The following is a 16,427-nucleotide window of genomic DNA, read 5'->3' on the forward strand; positions in this document are numbered from 1 at the left end:
CCATTGGAGTCTCTTTCTAATAATGAAAAGCTTTGTTATTAGCTTCAGCTACCAATAAAGTTTGAATATGAACATGATTTGATGTTTGTTTGATTTATTTACTAAATCACCAAAATAGTCACTTTCTCCAAATGTTCTGGTTGTCATGCAACAATCTGGAATCAAAATATATTAATTTGTGTAACTACTGCATCTGCATTGTTCAAATCATGTTCATATAGTTCATGATGATGTGGTCTGCTGCATGTCTCCATTAACCTGTACGTTGTCTTGAATATTCACAAATAATTTTGAGCAAACTAATCATTTATAAGTGAGCTGAACGAGCTTCCACTCTCACTCTTTTACCTGGATTACATTATGCAGTATAATAACACTTCAAGCCATAATTTGATGAAACTCAGAATACTGTAAGTAAACGAATAATAAGAATTGGCTAACAATATCTGATAACTGATAATATTGGCTAACAATGAATGATGTGGAATGTTATTAACAGATGTTATGAAAAAATAGCAAAATAACTCTAACAATAAATGGCCCAATAACAACTGTCTTAGACTTAGTGTCAAAAAAATTTGGAGCATTCTTTGCCCCTTGCAGGTAAGCCTGAGGCAAACTAATTACTAACCTTTATGCACATGATGAGAGACCTTTGGGGAACTGCCAAAGCAGATTTTAATTACATCAAGGAAGAGCAGGTGTTGAGATTATAAAGGGGAGTTGTGCAGCTGGGGAGAAAGGTTGCAGCAGAAGAGGTGGCATTGAATCTTTTGTCCATTTCAATAAAACCTACATCAACTGAAAAAAAAATGGAGGTCTCAGGTCAAGTAATATAAAGAAAGTGTACTTTTCCTCATTGGAACACATTCCTTTCTTTAATTGAAAGACTAACTGGTACTAATGTTTTCTTTAAAATATTCTCAGCCCATAGAAATTATTTTCTTTTAATAGAAAGACTAATTGGTACTAATGGTTCACCTAAAATATTCTCATTCTGAAGTACCTTACAGCAAATGAAGGTATCAACATATACCACTATGTTGATAATCTGTTCAACATCAGACTGCATGGATTGAGTAATTAGTATTGGCCAGTACAACAGGGTTTACACCTAGTCTCCTACTCTGCTTTTCTTCAATGTATAGGAAACTCTTGGGTCTGATGGGAGGAATCTAGGTGCAATACCTTGTCTGAATAATGCATCTATGATATTGGACAGTTCCACATTACTGCTTCAGATCAGCATCAAAGTGTTTGCGCCTAAACCTATGAAAGACTAGAAACTATGTACCCACCATGAATGAGAATGCTACTTACTAAATTCGCAGCTAATGCTTGGAATCTAGGCCAAGACAATGAATTACTTTCATAATCAAGACCTTGTATTTATCCTTGTCTGAGGATATGCACAAATGTGGAACACAGTTGACTAAAAAGCACAATACAAAATAAGTTATAAATAAATCTTCAGAACATAAAATTGGAATTTGAAGTTACATCAGTTTACAACATCCATACTGAAGGGATTTTTAAAATGTTATGTTCAAATGGTTTCAAAAATATATGTAGAATTTATCCTAGTCACAGCAGTATTATTAAAAAATAATGTGCAGTAATACTGATAAGCTTTGCCAGAACTGGAGGGACTGAGCTGGCGGGAGAGGTTGGGCAGGCTTGGACTATATTTCTTGGAGAGCAGCAGTCTGAGGGGTTATCTTATAGAAGTGTGTGAAATGATAGATAGGGTGAATGCACAGTGTAATTTCCCCTTGGTATGGGAATCACAAACAATAGAGCATTGGTTTAAAGTGAGAATCCACTTTTACAGAGGGTGGTGGGTATAAGGAACATGCCAGAGGAAATAGTTGAGGAAGGCATAATAAGAACATTTAAAAGCCAATTGGACAGATAAATCGACAGGAAAGGTTTAGACATTGTTAAATGGATAGGAAAAACCAAACACGGGCAAATGGGACTAGTTTAGATTGGGCATCTTGGTTAACATGACGATTTGGGCTGAAGAGCCTGTTTCTATGCTATACAACTATATCGTTGATTCCTTTAATATTTTGTTTAAAAACTTTTAACTGAGGACTTTTGAAAAATGATCAGGTCAGTTTGAATTGGGTTTCAGCATCCACTGTGACTTAGCTTTATAGAAAGCCACTTCTCTTGCAAAATGATGGCATGTTTTCTGAAAGTAATTGGCTTGGCAAGCAAATCTTGGCAAAGTACCTGATACAAGATTGATGAAAGCAAAGCATGGTCAGGGTTTATAATTAACCATTTTCTTTTTGCTCTCATCGCAATGTTTTATTCTAGCCTAGATGGTTCAATATGATACAGATAATTATGCTGCAGTAAAACCTTGACGTACCACCCTAAGGACAACATTTTAACTTAACACAGGCAGTAAAATGACATGCCGAATTAAAAATTGTTTGAAATTACTTAAGCCTGCCATCTGAAGGAGAGACTTTTTCTATGATGATGCATGGTAATCCTTGCTAATGAGTGTGTTTACATTTGCTTCCAGTGCTGGAAGAGCAAAATTAAGTCAAAAAAAGACAACAGCAACCAGACCATATTGTAGCCAGTTGTTTATAGAATTCATTCCCTGGAACTAAACCTGCTCCAATGTTCTAAGAATCAATGTGCTTAAGGATTAGAAACTAAAGGCAAGCATGGGGCCCCATGAGCACAATTAAACAGCATTACTATTTTGATGTTACATTGGGTCCTTAATGAAGTAAAACACAATGTTTCTCAAAAGCATTAACAAATAAGATTTTGCTCTAGCCGCATAAGGAGAATTTAGAACAGATGAGGGGGTGGCTTTAAGGAGAACTAGACCAAGTGGATCCGTTGGGCCCAAACCACCCCTGCATTGTTGCAGCACCCTTTCCTCCCCCACTCCCCCCTCAATCCCCCCTCCCCTCTCCCTACACTCCCCCTCTCCCTCCCCTCCCTTCCCCCCTCCCTCTCCCACCCCCTCCCCTTGCCCCCCTACCCCTCCCTCCCCTCACCCCCTCCCCTCCCCCTCCCTCCCCTCACCCCCCTCCCCTCCCCCTCCCTCCCCCCTAACCCCCCTCGCCCCTCTTCCTCTCCCCCTCGGGTTGCCTCTCCTGCATTGGTGCAGCACCCTCCTCCCCAACTCACTCCTCCCCCACTCCCCATCCCCTCTCCCCCTCTCCTCCCCATCCCTCCACCCCCTCCTCCCCCTCCCCCTCCCTCCCTCACTCCCCCACCTCCTCCTCCCCGTCCCCCTCCTCCCCCCTCCCTCTCCCTTTCCCCCTCCCTCTTCCCCACCCCCTCTTCCCCCCCCTCTTCCTCCCCCCTCTTCCTCCCCCCTCCCGGGAGCAACTCACGGTTCCCGCAGAAACCCGCCTCCCGGCCCAGGCGGCCGCCATTGGTGGAGTGGTGTGGGGGTGGGGGTGGGGGTGGGGGGGGGGGGAGGGGGGAAGTGTCCTGTCTCGTCCTGGTGCGGGGATGTTCAGTGGTAGACGGCGGCGGCTCTCACACTGTTGCTGAACCGCTGGACTCTGGGCGGCGTGGGGAAGGTGCTGAGCTGGCCGTGGAGAGGAGGGGGGACGGGGGAGCCGAGAGCCGGCCCAGCGCCAGGCCTCCACCTCCACCAACGCCTGGCCTCACTGCTGCTGCTGCTGCTGCTGCCGCCTTTCTCTTTGGCCCAACTCAGGCTCGTGGTTACCCGGTCATGAATACAGGAGAAATTGCAAAAGACTCTCGAATAAATGGGAAGAGAAGTTCTGGATGGGATAAGAGAGTAAGGTCAGGGCCAATTGTGACTGGTGGGAGAGGGGAGGTGAATAACGAAGTTAAAGTGTTGTATTTAAATGCGCGAAGTATGAAAAATAAAGTGGATGAGCTTGAGGCTCAGTTAGACATTGACAAGTATGATGTTGTGGGAATCACAGAGACATGGCTACAAGAGGACCAGGGCTGGGAACTGAATATTCAGGGGTACACAACGTATAGAAAAGACAGACAGGTGGGCAGAGGGGGTGGGGTCGCTCTATTGGTAAGGAATGATATTCACTCCCTTGCAAGGGGGGACATAGAACCAGGAGATGAGGAATTGTAAGGGTAAAAAGACTCTAATGGGAGTTATCTACAGGACCCCAAACAGTAGCCTCGACAGGGTGCAAGTTGAATCAAGAGCTAAAATTGGCATGTTGCAAAGGTAATGCTACAGTGGTTATGGGAGATTTCAACATGCAGGTAGACTGGGAAAATCAGGTTGTTAGTGGACCCCAGGAGTGCCTCTGAGATGGATTCTTACAACAGCTTGTTCGGGAGCCTACCAGGGAGAAGGCAATTCTGGATTTAGTGTTGTGCAATGAACCTGATCTGATAAGGGGACTCAAGATAAAAGAGCCATTAGGGTGCAGTGATCACAATATGATAAGTTTTACTCTACAAATTGAGAGGGAGAAGGGAAAATCGGAAGTGTCGGTATTACAGTATAGCAAAGGGGATTACAGAGGCATGAGGCAGGAACTGGCCAGATTTAACTGGAAGGAGGCCCTAGCAGGGAAGACGGTGGAACAGCAATGGCAGGTATTCCTGGGAACAATGCAGAAGGTGCAGGATCAATTTATCCCAAAGAGGAGGAAAGATTCTAAGGGGAGTAAGAGGCAACTGTGGCTGACAAGGGCAGTCAAGGACAGCATAAAAATAAAAGAGAAGTATATCATAGCAAAGAAGGGTGGGAAGCCAGAGGATTGGGAATCTTTTAAAGATTCTAGAGCAACTAGAAGATAATTAAAAAGGCAATACGGGGAGAAAAGATGAGGTATGAGGATAAGCTAGTCAATAATATAAAGGAGGTTAGTAAAAGCTTTTTTAGGTATGTGAAGAGGAAAAAAATAGCCAAGGCAAATGTGGGTCCCTTGAAGTCAGAAGCTGGGGAATTTATTATGGGGAACAAGGAAATGGCAGACGAGTTGAACCGGTACTTTGGAACTGTCTTCACGAAAGAAGATACAAACAATCTCCCAGATGTTCTCATGGCCAGAGATCCTAGGGTGACAGAGGAACTGAAAGAGATTCACATTAGGCAGGAACTGGTGTTGGGTAGACTGAAGGCTGATAAATCCCCAGGGCCTGATGGTCTGCATCCCAGGGTACTTAAGGAGGTGGCGCTAGAAATTGTGGACGCATTGGTGATCATTTTCCAATGTTCCATAGATTCAGGATCGGTTCCTGTGGATTGGAGGGTAGCTAATGTTATCCCACTTTTTAAGAACGAAGGGAGAGAGAAAACAGGAAATTATAGATCAGTTAGTCTGACATCAGTGGTGGGGAAGATGCTGGAGTCAATTATAAAAGACGAAATTGCGGAGCATTTGGATAGCAGTAACAGGATCGTTCCGAGCCAGCATGGGTTTATGAAGGGAAAATCATGCTTGACTAATCTACTGGAATTTTTTGAGGATGTAACTGGGAAAATTGACAGGGGAGAGTCGGTGGATGTGGTGTACCTCGACTTTCAGAAAGCCTTCGACAAGGTCCCACATAGGAGATTAGTGGGCAAAATTAGAGCACATGGTATTGGGGGTAGGGTACTGACATGGATAGAAAATTGGTTGACAGTCAGAAAGCAATGAGTGGGGATAAATGGGTCCCTTTCAGAATGGCAGGCAGTGACTAGTGGGGTACCGCAAGGCTCGGTGCTGGGACCGCAACTGTTTACAATATACATTAATGACTTGGATGAAGGGAATAAAAGTAACATTAGCAAATTTACAGATGATACAAAGCTGGGTGGTAGTGTGAGCTGTGAGGAAGATGCTATGAGGTTGCAGGGTGACTTGGACAGGTTGTGTGAGTGGGCGGATGCATGGCAGATGCAGTTTAATGTGGATAAGTGTGAGGTTATCCACTTTGGTGGTAAGAATAAGAAGGCAGATTATTATCTGAATGGTGTCAAGTTAGGAAAAGGGGACGTACAACGAGATATTGGTGTCCTAGTGCATCAGTTACTGAAAGGAAGCATGCAGGTACAGCAGGCAGTGAAGAAAGCCAATGGAATGTTGGCCTTCATAACAAGAGGAGTTGAGTATAGGAGCAAAGAGGTCCTTCTGCAGTTGCATAGAGCCCTAGTGAGACCGTACCTGGAGTACTGTGTGCAGTTTTGGTCTCCAAATTTGAGGAAGGATATTCTTGCTATTGAGGGCGTGCAGCATAGGTTTACTAGGTTAATTCCCGGAATGGCGGGACTATCGTATGTTGAAAAATTGGAGCTGCTACGCTTGTATACACTGGAATTTAGAAGGATGAGAGGGGATCTTATCGAAACATATAAGATTATTAAGGGGTTGGACACGTTAGTGGCAGGAAACATGTTCCCAATGTTGGAGGAGTCCAGAACCAAGGGCCACATAAGGGGTAGGCCATTTAGAACGGAGATGAGGGAAAACCTTTTCAGTCAGAGAGTTGTAAATCAGTGGAATTCACTGCCTCAGAAGGCAGTGAAGGCCAAGTCTCTGAATGCATTCAAGAGAGAACTAGATAGAGCTCTTAAGGATAGTGGAGTCAGGGGGTATGGGGAGAAGGCAGGAACGGGGTACTGATTGAGAATGATCAGCCATGATCACATTGAATGGTGGTGCTGGCTCGAAGGGCTGAATGGCCTACTCCTGCACCTATTGTCTATTGTCTATGTCAGACCCAGGCCCAGCCTCTGGCTGCTTCCCCTGGCACCAGTCCTGGCTCTCTCCCCCCCCCCCCCCCCAAGAGACAGGCGGCTGAGCCCTGCTCAATGGGCCCTAACTGCACAGGTGCGGACGCGTTTGTTCTGCGCACATGCGGTTGCGACAGCCATCATACGTAACTACCAGATCAACTGAGCCACAACTGTGCATGCGTAGTTTTTTGAACTTTAAAATGTGAATAACTTAAAAAATATAACACCGATTTCAATGAAACATCTTCCATAGGACCACGAGATGACAATGAGTAAGGTGGGCCTAAAATTGTTGCGCTATCGTGTACCGTTTTGACTCTAGTCCAGGAACAAGCAAACAAACGACAGTTTTAGTATATAGATGTTAAGCGATTAGAGAGGCCTGGAGTTTTAAGTTTGGTACTTCAGAGCTATGGGCTATGCAGATGAAAGTATGCCTGCCTTTAATGGGGCAATTTAAAGTGTCATAGCTGGTGGGCAAATTGACTGAAGTGTTAATGACAGTCCCTGTGTAATGTACACATAAAACACACACAAAAATAATAGATACAAATTGAGAACTGGTGAATTGTCCGTCTCATTTAAATCTGGCTTCTTCCAAGTATGTGTGCTTCTGTTTCACGACATGCATAAATTCATGGCATAAACTGAATAATCCTGGTGAAGTAGTTACTCAGGCCACAGTCGGTCCTGCAACAAAACAAAAAAAACAGCTGATGTAAATCTGACCTAAAAATAGAAAATGCGAGAAGTATTGATCGGGCAGCATATGTGGTAGGAGAAACACAATCAACCTTTCGTTAATTACCTTCCATCAGAACTAGAAGAAGGTAGAAATCGTGCTTTAATTTGCTACTAGACCAAGTTGGGCCCAAACCTCTCCTGCATTTTTGCAGCACCCTCTCCTCCCCCCTCCCCTTCCCCCTCCCCCTCCCCCTTCCCCCTTCCCCCTTCCCATTCCCCCCCTCCCCCCTTGTTAACAGCCTTGAACGTTTGCCATGACCACAACTTTGCCTGCATCCATTTTCTCACTAACCTTCTCAAAAAAACCAATTAGATTTGTGACGCAGGATATTCCATGAACGGAAACATGCTGACTACCACCACCCCCCCCCCTCAGCCAATCAGTCACTGCTTTATCAAGTGATGATAAATTTATCCCTAAGATTCTTTTTCCCAATATTTTTTTCTCCTCCTGATATAAGACTCACTGATCTGTAGTTTCCTGGCTTATTTCTCCCACTCTTATTGAACATGGGTATAACATGAGCTATGCTCTAGTCTTCCAGTATGTCACCAATGGCTAAAGATTGACCAACATTTTACATCAGGGACCTACCTATCTCCTCTTTTGCTTCCCAAAACGACTTGGGATAAATTTCATCAAGCCCTGAGAATCTATCCTCAATGTGAGTCGGTGCCTCTAAGACTTCTTTCCTGATACGCACATGTTCCAGACTATCAACGTACACCTCCACTAAATCTACTTCCTTCCCTGGCAAAGTCTTCATTCAGGACACCCGGCATATTCTCTAGTTCCATTCAAAGATTTCTATCCTGAGGGAACATACCCTTTCCAAACCTATCCCCTTGCTTCTAATATGTTTACAAATTCTATTGACATACCCTTTCCAAACCTATCCCCTTGCTTCTAATATGTTTACAAATTCTATTGACCAGGGCCATTTCATGTCCCTGTTTTGACCACCTTATTACTTTCATAATTCTCTGCCATGTCTTGTGGAAAAAGTTTGCTGAGACATGTTACTCACAGCTGATCCATCAGGAGATATAGAAACAAGGAATTGTAGATGCTGGTTTACAAACAAAAGGTGCTGGAGTAATTCACCAGGTCAGGCAGCATCCCTGGAGAACATGGAGAGGTGATGTTTCATATCCCCACTCAAAAAGTCACCTATTCACGTTCTCCAGAGATGCTGCCTGTCCCAGGGCCGTTTTTACAGCATTATGGGCCCCCGGGCAAAGCAGTGTACTGGGGCCCCCACCGTTACTCTCCCCCACCCCCCTTTCCCTACCAGCCCCCCCTGTCGTGCCGGCGAAAAGCACTTACCGAAAAGCACTTACAGGTCGCTGTGAGAAGCACTTAGTGACCGAAAATGTTGCGAAAAAAACACTTATTGAACCTACATTTTTAAAGTAGTATTTATTTATTGCAAGTCACTTAACATACACAGATCAGCTTGGGGCCCCTATGCTCGTGGGGCCCCGGGCAAGTGCCCATCAGGCCCATGCGTTAAGACGGCCCTGGCCTGTCCCGCTGAAGTGCTCCAGCACCAACAGGATCGGCATCATCTCTGGAGAACATGCATAGGTAACTTTTTGGATTGGGACCTGAAACATCATCTATCCATGCTCTCTAGGGATGCGGCCTGACCTGTTGAATTACTCCAACACCTTTTTTTGTAAACCAGCACCTGCAATTCCTTGTTTCTATATTTCCTGATGGATCAGCTCTCTTTTTCTTTCATCAGTAGATATAGTTAGAAGACACAAGCATTCCCTTTGTTCTCTGACCTCCTTTAAATATCTTTGATCTGTGCTGGTAGCTCCGTTTCTTTCTTCACAGATGCTGCCTGTCATTCTGAGTATTTCCAGCACCTACTGCTTCTAATTCTTTCCTGAAATTACATGAATATCAATTTATTGAAAATAACGCAATTCCCATCAGTCATATCAGTGGTGCATTGGCAGGCTTTATGCATATTTTTGTAGTTAATTCTTACAAATATGTACATAGTATCATATTCTTAGTTAACTATTTTATTTTTGGTTTAATATACATAAGTAAAGGAGCACTGTTTTGTGCTAGTGAGTTCCAATGTTCTGCCCTAACAAACCCACTTGTCTCATACTGATCATAAGGTTATGTGATAAGAGTAGAATTAGGCCATTCAGCCCATCAAGTCTACTCCACCATTCAACCATGGCTGTTCTATCTCTCCCTCCAAACCCCATTCTCTTGCCTTCTCCCCATAACTTTGACACTTGTACTAATCAAGAATCTATCTATCTCTGCCTTATAGATATCCACTGACTTGGCCTCCTTTCGTGGCAAAGAATTGCACAGATTCACCATCCTCTGACTAAAGAAATTTCTCCTCATCTCCTTCCTAAAAGAACGTCCTTTAATTCTGAGTCTATGACCTCTAGTCCTAGTCTCCCCCACTAGTGGAAACATCCTCTCCACATCCCTCTATCCAAACCTTTCACTATTCGGTATGTTTCAATGAGGTCCCCCCTCATTCTTCTAAGCTCCAGCGAGTACAGGCCCAGTGCCAACAACTGCACATCATCGGTTAACCTACTAATTCCTGGTGCTCACAAATTTGTCTGGATGTCTCAATAATTTAATTAGGAGACGTAACTCCTGTGGATTAATTTCTACACCTTGCCACAGCCAAGGGGGAGTAATTCTTTCAATTGGCAATCAGCAATGCCTCGCCAGATCAACTTGGAAGGTGTTAGCTGGCAACAGAACATTAAGGTGATTCACCCCTCAAGGCCAAATGTGATGCAATTTTCAGCTGTACACGATGTTCTGGGAAGATCAACTGTTGTTGAAGAAAGGCTGTGAACTTCACTTCTGTATTCATTTTTGAAGATCAATTGAATTCAGACTGAAGCATAGGTGCTTTATTTGTGGGTTCTGTGACATAACTTACAGACTTCAAAGCAACCTTTGATGCATGAGCATTCGCATAGGCAGTTGCTGAAGAACTTACCATTATATATCTTGTGAGCCCACAAAGCCTTCTGGCTTAAAGAAAGGATCACAGAAACTACAGTAGATTATTCAGCCGCTTGATCTTATTCTATCATTCAAGTTAATCTGTTTCTGAACACTTTAAACCCGCCGTGGTGGCATTATAGTTTCTTCTCCTACCCAATAGAAGATCTGGTATCGAATATAGGAACATGAAATGTGTGTTTCCCAAAAGGACAATCAGTTAGGAGTTTATAGGAATGCTGCTATTGATATTTATTTACATTAACATTATGTTTATTTTCTATCGAGGAGAGGTTTACAATATTTCTGGATCAATTGTCCACCATGTGGATATGAGTCCATTATTGGAACCAGATCCTTTTCAGTCCTGGTACCATTCTGGCAAATCTGTTTTCATTCCATTTCAATAACCTTCTTGAGGGATGATGCCCAGACTGAATGCAGCATTCATGAGTGAATCTAATTATTGCTGGCCAGCTTGAGCACAGATTTTTCCATTTATATCCAAGCATTCTTGGGATAAAGGCTGACATTCCATTATGTGTAGGAAAGAATTGCAGATGCTGGTTTAAATCGAAGCTAGACACAAAATGCTGGAGTAACTCAGCGGGACAGGCAGCATCTCTGGAGAGAAGGAATGGGTGACGTTTCGGGTCTGTAGAAGGGTCTCGACCTGAAATGTCACCCATTCCTTCTCTCCACACATGCTGCCTGTCCCGCTGAGTTATTCCATCATTTTGTGTCTATCTTCTGACATTCCATTAGTTTGTTTAAAAATATTTTTTATACCTACCCTGCTGCTCTAGAGACATCTGTATTGAATATAAACTTTTCCTATAGTTCCCAGATTTTTGTTATAATATCACATGAAGCAGATTATGTAGGGCTTTCTGATTTACCATTAAGGGACAATTTTCGGGAAAAAATAGAGGATGACATACAAAACTAATTACTTGGTCTGGAGTCCAATCCTTCAGTCAGCTTGCCTTAAGGGTCAACTTGTCATGCTTTTGAAATCTTACTTCACTGCCCTTTTCAGCCTGGCCTAGAACAACCAGTGTCTTGTTTAGATGGTTGAGATCTAATACTTGTAAGCACTCCCATGTTCTTATGAGGAAACAAAATGCTTAGCAACATGTGACCAGCTGATTGAGGGATTATATTCCTTAAATGATCTAGTTTACATAGAAAACTGCTCCTTAACATTAAATAGGAACCCTACCTAATCTGGTAGCTACATGTGTCACTTGCCTTTGAGCTGGATACCAATTTTGTATTTGACATGGTTTCAGTTTCTGCTTGTATGCTGCAGAATTCAAAACACAGAAATATTTTGCTTTATAAAGATATTTATTGTGTACAATTGTTAGGACTGACAATAGACAATAGACAATAGACAATAGACAATAGGTGCAGGAGTAGGCCATTCAGCCCTTCGAGCCAGCACCGCCATTCAATGCGATCATGGCTGATCACTCTCAATCAGTACCCCGTTCCTGCCTTCTCCCCATGAGCAAAACAAAACTAGAATAATAGTTGGCTCATTATTTTATTGAACTTGCGGCTATCATTTAACAGGGCGGCAATATAGTTGCTGCCTTACATGCAAATGCAGTGCCAGAGACCCGGATTCGATCCTGACTACGGGTGCTGTCTGTCGTGACCGCATGTGTTTGCTCTGAGATCTTCGGTTTCCTCCCACGCTCCAAAGACATTCAGGTTTGTAGGTTAATTGGCTTGGTATAAATGTAATTTTTCTCATGGGTGTATAGGATAGTGTTAATGTGCGGGAGTTGCTGGTTTGTGAGGACTCGGTGGGCCGAAGGACCTGTTTCCATGATTTATCTCTAAACTAAACTAAACTAAACTAATTGAAATTCTTCTGAGTTCAGAATAATATTGGGTGTGTCCAAACACCACGTTTTGTATCTCTTATGATATTTCATGTGGTATCTTATTTACTCACTGCTGTTGCTTGAACAGGTTTGCTATAACCTTGGGTATTGCCAGCCCATTGTCCACCTAGTGCAATGGCACAGCTATGAATTAATGACAAGAATTAAAATAGCACTGGATGATATTTTGTGCCTACTAATAATACATCTACAACAACAACAACTACATGCATAGTTGGTGGGTGGTATCAAATTTAACCAAAGACCAACGAACTATTGCACTCCACATCTGAACCATCTCAGGCCAGTCTTCTCCGAGATTGGTTGTTAAGTAGTTTCTATCCTGCCTCACTGTTTCCAGCACCCTTGGTCAATACAGAATGGGGAGTGCAAGATTATATGGTACAAGAAACAATGTTAAGAAGATTTCATCTCAACAATTAGAGCCATAAATACATCGCAAGGGTTGGTAAAATAAGGTGCAGCTTAAAATACTGCAGAATTTCATTTTATACAACTCAGGAAAATATGTCACAATGTGAGAGATCCCTCCACTCAGCTGAAAAGGGACTGTAACAAGGTTAAAAATGCATTATTTATAATTCTTGTTTACTACCCAATGTTTATAATCATATCCGTAACCCAAGATTCAGGCAATAGTTCCTTCAAGAATATTCTGAGTTGCCCAATCCTATTCTGAAATGGAAACGTGAAAACTCTGCATTGTGATCGACTCACAAAATAGAATATAACAGTTTTAACAGCAATTAGATGCAATCTTTAAAAGGAAACTCACCTACAACCAATCAGTCCCTTGGTGTCTGATCTATTTCTGTGTCTGTGTGTCATTGAAAGCAAAGACAGAGATGAGTGTCATTCATTAAGCTTCAAGCACACCACTGTCACAATAGTGTCAATGCTCCCCAGAAAATCAAAGCGGCTGAATACATAATTTTGCTGAGAAATCCAAATGCATTCATTATGGTTGATAAATATATTTGGAAGAGTAATGCCAGAAAGAAGCTTCTTCTTGTGATATAGCCTGACATTCCTTCAAACTATGCATTTCTTCTTGTTTGCTTCATCTTCCTCCAACAGTGTAAATTACTAGGTTTTTCCGTGGAGATATCTATTCCCTGAGGAGATTTGTAGACAGTAATGACATCTGGTTGTAAAACTGTCTCAAAGGGCTTTTGTTGACAGGGGAAGGTTGGAGAAGAACTCTGAAACATCCAATAAACTCAAAACACAGGACAAGAAATGTGGTTTAAATTGCATCCTTAATGTGTCAATTGTTTCCTGAGCAATTTTTAAAAAAATCAAGTACTCAATGTGTGTGGGATGAAATGCAAAGAAATCCTGTAGTGGCATAATAAATTCAAAGAATTTGCTGTAATAACACTACTTAACTATACAATTAATATTTGTTAGTTTGAAGCAATCTGCCCCAAAAGATCTTGCAATATTTTCCTGTATTGCACCATTTTATGGGTGCAGTTGACAGTGATGTGATCAAGTGACCAATCACACTGATGCATACTCCCAGGAGGCAAACCAGGAAATAAAATTGTCATAATTTTACAAAGCTTAAAATACATTAAAACTTTCAAACTGGGGTCAATTGATAATGTTTTGGGCAAGAGTAAAAAGGGATGAAAGATAGGGCTGTGGGGATAACGGTTGAGATGGATTTATATGATCTAACTGAATGGATGTCCAGAAGCAAGTGGCTGACTAGATTGCACCCTCTCTATGTGCTTGTGCTCTGCTCAAGCAGATGGGAGAGAAAGTTCCCACAACCCATCTGGGTTTACATCTTTCAGATGTGACAGAAACGGATATAAAACAAGTAGGGGAAGCTGCATTATCAATGAGAGAGAATGCCACAGCTACACTTAGGGAAGGTACCTTGGAGGGCTCATTGAGCCAGGTCTTACAGGTAGAGCTCAGGAATTGGGATGGCGCAATCACAGTGGTTATACTATAGACCTTCCCGAAAGCCAGCAGGAGGTAAGGATGCAGAAATGAGGATAATCATGGAAAGACATAAAAGCAACCTGGTTGGTGTCATGCGTGATTTTAACTTCCCTAATATAACTGTTACTCTCATTGTGCCAGGGACTTACATGGGGCAGAATTTGTTTTGGTGTTTTCAGAAGGGATTCTTTAAACAATACGTGGATGGTCCAAGCAGGGAAGGGCCATACATTAATTTGGAAATGAACCACTGCCAAGTGATAAAATAGTTAATAGGGGAGTATTTTGGGACCATTGACCATAATTCCATACGTTTTCAAATAGTTATGAATAAGGATAAGACTGATCCTTGGGGGGAAAGTGCCAAATTGGAGGAAGGCTAAGTAGAATCGTGAAGGATAACTTTGTAAGGAGAAACCTCTGCTCTGGAGGGTAATGAGAAGCCATCTCGAGAGTCTACAATTTGGAGCCAGCAAAGAGCTAGGGTAAGCATTACTGTTCTGTTAATGCATTGTGAAGGATAATGAATTTTCATCTAATCGAGGTGAATGCAGATATATTCAATTTACTTCTTGAACTTATGGAAATTCACATGATAGCATGTAGAATCTTCCAGTACACTAAATGGATCATGCATGCGAGTCATTTGTTCATATTGCTTTCGTGAGTTCTCCTCCCTTCATTTGGGATCAAGGATTATTTGCTTTGATTCCAGTTCCATGGGTTTTGAAGGGAAACTTATGGAACTCATAATTGGAATGTAAAATCCTTTCACAGATGGGGCCGTAGATGCTTGACAGGATGACCAGAGGGGTAGATAGTGAGATGGTGTTTTGGCTGTTTATGAAGGGGTTTTATGTGTTCATGATGCATGGACTCAGGAAACCCTATATCATACCTTCACTAGTTTTGTGTCATGCCTAAAGGTATCACATCATTTCCTTCAAGCAACCAAAGGCTGAACTGGTGCATTGAGGGTGAATTTCATCATTGCTATTTACCTTTGTAGAGTGATGGTTGAAAACAAATGAAACATTTGTGTTCATCACGGCCTTGCTATGAACCTTAAATGTTGGATGGGAGAGTTGTACATGGAGTGGGGAGGGGGGAGGGGGAGTCAGTAGAAGAGTTTTGTTTTGCACATTGAATCAATGAATGTCAATGATGGCTGGGAATTTAGCCTTCAGTTCGGTCCACTTTTTAATGTGTAGGAGACACAATATTTTTGCAAAGGAGTGGTTGGTGATTCTGACCCTAAACTGAATGAGTATTTTTTACATTAGTTGAGGCACTAACCTGAGGGCATGTGATCTAATTTAGGTGGAGGCTGAAATTTTTAATTGTTCAAAATGGTCGTGGAATACTTCTCCTGAGGCATTTACTCTCCACCATACTCCAACCATAGATTAACTCATTGCTGGAGTGTTAAAAATGATTATTGTATTTGCATCAAAACAGCAGTTAATGCTTCAAAGTAACTAAATGCTCTGAGTGGTTTTTGACACTTGTGATAAATTGCTAGTTAAGTGCTGGTCATTATTTAATATTTGGATTAAGTGACGCTAATCAAAATTGAGTGGATGTGCAAAATATATTGCCAAAGATTAACTTGGAAATGTTGCTGATCCATCTTTAATTTTGGTTGGTGATAAGATCAAAAATGTATAGGCACAACTACTTAGTCCTGAGCAGTTTCATTACTCACTATGGATCTCTTGAGAGAAATAACATGAACAGTCATTTACCACTGACCAAACATTTCTTAAAACTTAAGATCTCTGCTGAAATTTCATGACTTGCTTTTCTATCAAGCTGTTTATATTATATTTTCTTAAAGAAATCAAGGTAAAAATAATTACACCTCGCAGAATGCTGTTATGCATCTCCTCTGTAAGATTAAAAATAATTCATTTTCAGGACACAGATTTCTATTAAAAGAAGCACTTTAAAATTCCACCAGCTTAATGGTTTTTGAAATTAATCTGATAATTAATAATGACTTTATTTATCATGAATGTTCAATTTTTTACTCATTTTGTAATTCAACAATTCGTATGGCATTCGTGTGGCATTCCTAATTTATGATTCAGTGCAGTTC

Source organism: Rhinoraja longicauda, chromosome 5, assembly GCF_053455715.1.
Source record: "Rhinoraja longicauda isolate Sanriku21f chromosome 5, sRhiLon1.1, whole genome shotgun sequence".
Taxonomy (NCBI): domain Eukaryota; kingdom Metazoa; phylum Chordata; class Chondrichthyes; order Rajiformes; family Arhynchobatidae; genus Rhinoraja; species Rhinoraja longicauda.